Source organism: Scleropages formosus, chromosome 6 (genome assembly GCF_900964775.1).
Source record: "Scleropages formosus chromosome 6, fSclFor1.1, whole genome shotgun sequence".
Lineage (NCBI taxonomy): Eukaryota > Metazoa > Chordata > Actinopteri > Osteoglossiformes > Osteoglossidae > Scleropages > Scleropages formosus.
Window position 1 is genome coordinate 29,832,312 of NC_041811.1, and position 8,590 is coordinate 29,840,901.

Sequence of the window (8,590 nt, forward strand, 5' to 3'; positions counted from 1 at the left end):
GCAGGTGCTTACTGAGAAATAAATTAATAGAAACAATTCATGATTAGCCAAAAAGAAATGTATTCCTTCATACTGAATATTTCAATTCTTCAGCTCCTTCAGTCAAAGGGAAAATTTGGGTGCAAGAATAAATTATAATTTGGTGTAACTGCGTGTCTTTGTTTTAAAGGAAGATGGAATAATTGTATGTAACTGTCTGAAATGTAATTTCATAAGTGAGATTCTGACTGGGCCCCAAACAAGCTACAATTAGTTGTGAAAGGGAGAAGAAAAAAAACCGTATCTGGAAATAAAGCCTATTGCTAACACAAAAAATCGCTTGGTAGAGGGAAGTTTCTTTGGAAACCAGTGTCCGCCACGACAGGCACCGCTGCGATCGCTGGGTTCATTACGTTGGCGGCCGTCAGGATGACGTGGGGTCCGTGCGCAGCGTTCCGGCCGCGATGTTCAATCTGCACGCCTTACACTTCCCTTTACTCCACATCAGAGCATTTAAAAAAACCCCCCCACAAACAGACTCAAAGCCTGTCTGAAGAATATTGTGTCCAAGACTCCTCCAGCTCTCTATTCTCTTCCCTTTTTTTACCTTCTGCAAATTCCCTTATCCTTGGTTTTCTGATCGACCGGTGATTACTGTGATCGCTGCTGGGATGACCGTAGGTATCACTCCTGCACTATAAAACCCATTTCAGAAACCTAGAGATGGTTTACCTTTTCGGGTCAAAACCGAGAGGATCCAGATAAATCAACGTTGGCTCTAAAAGCCTCCAGCGGGTTCTGACCCCCCTCAGGATATTTCACTGATATGTCGAAGTAAATGTTATTTGACAATGGGAGGTCTGCAGTCCGTTTGAGGAATTGACGAGTCATGCTTTTGTACTTCATACCAAGTCCGCTAATATTCTGTCGTTGGCATTGATGCTTAATTAAGAGCAGAGACGTTACTAAACACCATAAGTCCGCTGAAGGGAAAAAAAAAAAATCTTCTCAGACTACCCTGTGGTCCAACTTCAGAGGAATAATTTCCTGTTTGTCCCCCAAATTGGAAGACTTGGGAAGAGATCTTTGAAATTATTTTCATTTGTTATTAAATGGATGAACAATCCCATTTAAAGTGACTTACGAACCGGGTGAACTTGCTTTTCTTCCCCCTCTCCCGTCTAAATGAGAATGGGGGAAAAGAAACAGCTGATTGAAAACTCACCCGCCTCTGTTTATATTAAAAATCCTGGCCTGGTTGTTTGGTATGGAACGCATCCAGAGATGTGGATCCTGCTGCACAGCCGCCCGTTCTCACGAGAGAGGGTTGTTTTGTTTAGCTTTTGGCTGCAAAATCCACTTGTTGTGTCTCCCTCACCTACTGTATCTATTAAGGTCACTATAATTATTATTGTTATTAGTCAGAAATATGGCAATAACAGTTGACTCTAGATTGTGCATATCCAATCACATCGCAGGCGTAACCCAATCTTGCAGACGTATCTTCTTCCACCTCTGTCGGATCTCCCAGTACCTTATACCCCGCTCTACCCTGCTCTTTGGTTCAGACCATGGTGACATCTCACCTGGAATACCGCAACATCCACCTGTCTGGTCTTCTGACCTCTGTCATCAAACCTTTTCAGCTGTGGCACGAGATGCTTGACCTACGAACATTCCCATATGTCTTCCCTCCTCGTCTTTGTCCTCTGGCCTCCTGCATGAAGTTCAAGTCTCTGGTTATGCTCCTTCAATAGAAGGATTGTCATCCTGATACCTTTGGAACCAGATCAGTCTCTACCCCACAGCAAGAGCCTTTTTTTCCTCTGCTTCTGGGAACCTACTTATCCCACTTCACAAGGGGTCCAAAATTTAAGGTCTTTTGAGTCTGTCTTGGCCATGATGTGGTGGGAAGAACTCCCTCTTTCCCTCAGAACTGCCGAATCCCTTCCAGCATTCTTGAAACTCAACTCATTTGAACCCATTACCCCACCCAAACTACTGAAACCTCCGTATGTTAGTCCCTCGCCACCCGACCCTTTTTATTGACCTATTCTCCTATGCTTCATATACCACTTGTATAGTCAGCTACGGGAAAATGTGAACTTTCACAGCAGTGATACTGAACAAACAAGCTGTCCTTCATTAATCTTCTGTTTTTTTTTTTTTTAATCTAAATGCTGCATCAGGTGAGGGATGCACTTTTTTTTTCAGCAAAATGTTGCTTTGAGAAAAGTATCTGCCAAATGCATAAATATAGATGTATTAACACTATTATTATTTTTACAGGTTGACATTTATTTGCTTGTAGATAAGAACACTAGATTATGCTACTACTGCATTAGATCATTTCAAGGTACAGCTTGACAACTTCTTTCGAGCTTGTAATGCATGTGCTTTGTCTTCCCACACGAGGGTTCAGCCAATGAACTTTTAGCGAGTTGCTCTTGATCCCACCTAAACCGAGCCGGATCTCACTGTGGACCACGTGTTGCGTTGCTTGTCCTCTTTTTGACTCATAGCTTTTGAATCAATAAATGTTTATTCAGACGGAGGGAACACTACCCCCAGATTTATGAAGGAGATCCTTTTCTGGGGGAGGGGGGGGGGTCACTTGGGTCAGACCAGGGAACCTGGGTTCAAGACACCCCAAAGAGTGCTAGAGAAACATCCTGTCTGGGATTTAGGGATGATCTGAAAGGGCTCAGTTTATCGCTCTTAACAGTGTGGGAACAGTCCTGCAGCCAGAAGCAGCTCTGTTTACTCGAGCTGAGATGTTCCTTGGTCACGTTGCGTGTGATGCTTCCAGCAAGGCCCGTTCCGCAAGCCTCCCCATCCCGTACCTCGTTCGCTAGCGGAAAAACAAGCACCAACTCGTGAGGTGTCTGGACTCGGAAATTTACCACGAACGCACTTACGAAGCAATGCGCTTCATTTAGGAATTTCACAAACACTTTGCGCATGTGAGAAATATTATTTTGCACTGCCTATTTTGCTCTGCGGTGGGGGGCGGTGGCGCAGTGGGTTGGGCCGAGTTTTGCTCTCCGGTGGGTCTGGGGTTCAAGTTCCGCTTGGGGTGCCTTGCGATGGATTGGCGTCCCGTCCTGGGTGTGTCCTCTCCCTCTCCAGCCTTACCCCCTGTGTTGCCGGGTTAGGCTCCGGCTCCCCGCGACCTTGTATGGGACAAGCGGTTCAGATGGTGCGTGTGTGTGTGTGTGTGTGTGTGTGTGTGTGTGTGTGTGTGTGTGTGTATTTTGCTCCATTTGCTCCAGTCTCCCTTTCCTCTTTCTGCACTGCTGTACATACAAGAAGCTCTTCTGCCCTCGAGACTCCTTGCACGGACAAAATAAAACAGCAATTCCTGTGGAGCAAATGCCTGCAGCTCCTGGAGATGTTGCTCTGTTAGGCACCTGTATGAATAAATATCCCGAAAATAACATAACGCTAAATCTGAATACCCTAATGCCCGAAACAATATTATTTTTTTACTTTCATGTTGCTACCAGTTCTTTTTGCTTCTAAATATTTTATTTGAGGAATATGCCGAACAATTAAACGGTCGCGAGGAGGTTTCGTTTGCAGCAGGGAGCAGCGGTGTCCGCGCTCCTTCTGTGCCATGATTCATCGGCCCCTTGGTGACGCTGACAAGAACCTGTCCCCATAAATGATGGTCTAGATTTGACCTTACCAGTTGCCTCAATTAATCAAGGGAAAAATGGGACAAGCAATTCCCGCCTCCCCCCCCCCTCCCCAACTTCCCAAGGTCTTGTAGAAAACGTGCCGTGCCGTGACTTAAGATTTATTTTCATTTCCGACCAGTCACTTTTTTAAGAGGTGACGGCAGTCTCGTGGGACCGTTAGGGAAAGGACTTCTAATCAGTCCCTACGAATGGCTCCGGCTTCTCCTCACCGTCTCTCATTGACCTGCGATTCACGCCATGAAATCCCGCGAAACTAACGTTGCCGTCTGCATGGTTGACCCGCGCTCTGAAGGCTCCCGTGACCTTTAAAAAAGCATAACTTTGCAATCATAAAAGGAATTAAAGGCCGCAGAAAAAGGGCAGTTTGCGTCGTTCCATTTTGTGCGGTAACTCCGCCAATAGCGATATCCACTTTAGGCGGGAGAATAGCCTGTGGAATCGGGAACAGCTTTAATATCCTGGGCTACCTGGTTTCAGCCCTCTGCATGCAGTATTTGCACAGCTGTAGAGCATATTATCTAATCATCAGTAAATTGAGCAGATACCATAATTTAAAGTGAATTATTTAGAAATCTGCACATTTTTCAGCCTGTATAGCTGGGTGTTTAATGGAGCACGTTAGGTCAACTGTCTTCCTTCCTTAAACTGCACCATTCTGATTATAGTCCGCTTCTTTTGCCATTATGCTACCTACTGCCCTACATCCATCCCATATCCATCCTTGCAGAACTGCTCAAATACATTAATGCGATAAAGATGGAAATTGGGGAAGGCTGGCGTATTGCTGACCGATGACAATGTAAATGGGATGATGATCACGGTTCACACGTGACGGAATTCTAGTTCGGAGCTGCCGCTTCGGGAGCGCGGCCGGCTGCGAGCGTTGCGTAATCCCTCGTGATCTTTGCTAGATGGAGGGCGATTGCGATGGGCTTTGGAAGGAGACGCCCCCGGTCTATTGTCAGGGTATGTGAGTCACATCTTGAATTGCTTTGCGTCTAATGCCGGCTCCCTCGAACTATATTTATTTACTTTGTTAGCCGCCTGCCTTATCTGGGTGACTTACACGGCTTACGCTTTGCACGCCATACGTTTACACAGCTGCATTTTAACTGAGGAAGTTCCGCTGAAGTGTTGAGCGCAAAGGTAAAATCTAAATGTCTGATCGGAAACTCATCAATTCACAAATACATCGATGCGAAAATCATTTTAAAGAAATGATTTCTTGTTAACCATTGACGTCAGTTCGGCTGGTTTTATGCTGTTTGTCGTCTTTGTTCTGTAACACTCTGATGACATTTTAGAACACACCGTGGTGCTCACCCACTGTATTGACAGCCTTTCACTGAGTATATTTACATTTCCTCCACTCTTTTCTCCAAAGTTGCTCACAACGTTAAGATACCTACAATTCGTTACCCATTTATACAGCTGGTAATTATTTACAGGAGTAATTTAGGGTAAGTACCTTGCTCCAGGGTACTACAGGTGGGTTTGGGATTCAAACCAGCAACATGCTGGGTCCAAAGGCAACAGCCCTAACCACTACGTGACGAGATGCTCCTACAGCATATATAGTATTATTCCACCTTTAGACTTATGTACTGGACCCAGGCAGTAGAAGTTAAGAATTCAGAACAATACAGTAGCTCAGAGGGGGGCGCGGTGGCGCACTGGGTTGGACCGGGTCCTGCTCTCTCGTGGGTCTGGGGTTCAAGTCCTGCTTGGGGTACCTTGCAATGGACTGGCGTCCCGTCCTGGGTGTGTCCCCTCCCCCTCTGGCCTTACACCCTGTGTTGCTGGGTTAGGCTCCAGCTCCCTGCGACCCCACATGGGACAAGCGGTTCAGATGATGATGACAGTAGCTCAGATCTCCTTATGGCACCATTGAGTTGTCATTGTATTTTATTTGCTTAATTTATTATTGAAATGTGCTGGTGAAACATCCCTCCATTGATCCATTATCAATAACTGGTTATCCAGAGCAGGTTTACGGTGGTTTGGAGGCATAAGGCATGAGGCAGGGCTCTGTGAAAATGGGATGCCAATCCACTGGTAAAACAATGGTTCAAAACTCACAAAATAACAGTAACAAAGTAACAGTACTTGTGTCACACTTATGTGCCTCTGTATGAAGCGCTTTGTCTATCACTAAATGCTCTTACTGCATCCTCTGGACCCTAAGCCTCTTTGGAGAAAATTCAACGACTAATTCGTTCATTTTCACTGCTTGTCCTGGTCAGGGTCACGGTGGTCTGGAACCTATCCCGGAATATCTGGATGCAAGGCTGGGATGGGAGGGTTCACCCTGGACGGGATGCCAGTCCATCACAGCCTTTGGAAAGAAACATGTGCTAGATGAATAAAAGCAAAAGTGAAATCAATACGTGTAAACGTATTAAAAGCGTAAACACATGGCATTCCGTCATGTAGTAGAGGAGTGTGCCTATAGCAACGGGTGCTGGACGCAGACCGCGGACGCCGGGCTCTGGACCGATGACGGCTACTCAGGAAAACTATTCCAAGCCCTGGCAAGAGAGTCGCTTATCCAGCAACGCCCCGCTAAAAAATGGATGATGATGGAACAAGCTCATCAGCACCAGAATACGTCTGAGAGTCGTGATAAACTGCAGCTTTTTAATTTCTTTGACATGCTTTGTAACCTCCCTGTCCGCATAGATGCAGGGAGCAAATTTCCGCTCGATTCTCTCGCTTTACAAGCTAACCTGCGATGGTCTAAACGGCAGCAGTGACTAATGTTTAGGGGTGCGAGAGAGAACCCCTCGGTCCTGTGGCTTTGCTCCGATGGAGAGCAATACCTGGTTAAAAAAAACTATTCGATTGTACTCTTCAGCCAGAAAAGTTGCAGACTTTGTATTTCCCCTTGCTGCCCCTGAAACCTGATCAGACGCTCTGGGACTCTCATTTGGGCGAAATAGCACTTTAAACCGGGATGAAAAAACAGGGCCGAATATCACAAGTTTTTCCCAACTGTTTTGACCGAGAATCGACACGCGGGACGTCGGACCCAAGCGCTGGATCTTTATTGCGAGCGGGAGGGATGAGGCAAGTATCGTAGCCGGGGACAAGCGAAGGGTCAGGTTGATTGGCGGACGTTATTGGAGACGAGGTCAAAAGGGACGAAGCGGTGGGTCGTTATCGTGGGAGTCGTGGAGCAGGGCAGGGCGACAGGGAACAGGTACCGATGTCTAGTGAGCGCAGGGAGGACAGTTACTGTCTCGGTTGAGATTCCGTGACTGGAAGGCAGTGATTTGGTGCCTTTTATGCCTCACCGCCCTGATTGGTACCAGGCGTTCTTGTTTGGTGTGTGGAGGTATGTGTGACATCAATGTTTTCTTGTGGCTGATTTTAGTGCATCTTCTCTTTTTTTTGCACTGGTCTGCCTTGAACAGGTGACTTCGGTGCTGTGATTAGCTCATCGTTATTAGGATCATCTTATCAGTGCTGTGATCAGCTCATTTATATTTATTTATTTAGCAGCCACTTTTCTCCAAAGCGACTTCCAATGAACTATATGTAGTGTTACCAGCCCACACACCTTATTCACCGCGGTGACTTGCACTGCTAGATACACTACTTACACTGGGTCACTCATCCATACATCAATGGAACACACACACTCTCTCTGTCACTCACACACTATGGGGGAATCTGAACAGCAGGCCTTTGGACTGTGGGAGGAAACCAGAGCACCTGGAGGAAACCCACACAGACACGGGGAGAACATACAAACTCAACACAGACTGAGCGGGGATTAAACCCACGTCCTCTCGCACCACCCAGGTGCTACTCGCTGTGCCACCGTGCCACCCTAGCTCACTGGTGCTCTGATTAGCTCTCTGTATTATGGGGCGGATCCACACTCCTCCATCCAGGATACGCCGGGCGCTGGTTGCGCTGCCAGTCACGTTGTGGATGAAGGGAATGTCGTGAAACCTTAATCGGCCACCTGGTTTGTCCTCGAAAGCCATCTTTTCCGAATCAACAGAAGGACCCGGCCGGCCCAACCTGCGGTGACAGGAGTAAATAAGACCTTTTAAATATTTATGTTGTGTCTCTTTGATGGGGTCTAGCTCTTGACTCAGCTCTGCCATGGAGTGGGGATGGCTTCCATAGCCGGCAGGAGATGGGGCCCAGCGCTGATGAGACCACTTTGTTCTTAGTGGAAGAAATGCTCCACTCCTGCCAACGCGCACACACGCACACGCGAAGTGTATACCTTGCAACACGGAGGCTGAAAAAAAGTCTTTTGTTAGCAGACCGACACGGAAGGATGCCTATTGTACCTTTAGTGATGTCTGTGGGAAATTTTTGATCTTCGGGCAACAATAAGGTACGAGAGGAAGCTTTTGACTTCTCTTTGCGCTTTTCCCAGGTGCCCTTTGCAGGATGAGGTGTGTGGTCAGCTCATTTTGAACGAGCCTTTGTCCTCGTACAAACTAGCCTGAAGAAACCATGCACATTCCTCCCCCCCCCCCCCCCCCCCCCTTTTAATAACAGCAGATGAAAGGGAACTTACCCTTTAGTTGCTCTTTGCTTGAGTCCGAACTCTTTATGTGGCCTTTATTGAGCCCGAATGCCAGTCTGTAACACTTGGCTGCTTTGACCTTCCTTCTCCAATACCCACCCGATGAACATCTCATTCTTCATTCAGATTACATACGCAGCTGGGTATTGTTTCTAGGGTAATAGGATCAGTGCTATTATAAACAACAGCAGTTGTTTTTAGCACTGAGGAAACACTGGGGAAATATACACACACACACACACACACACACACACACACACACACACACACACACTGGCTAAAGCCGCTTGTCCCAAGCTGGGTTGCGGCAAGCCAGAGCCTAACCCGGTAACACAGGGCGCAGGGCTGGAGGGGACACACC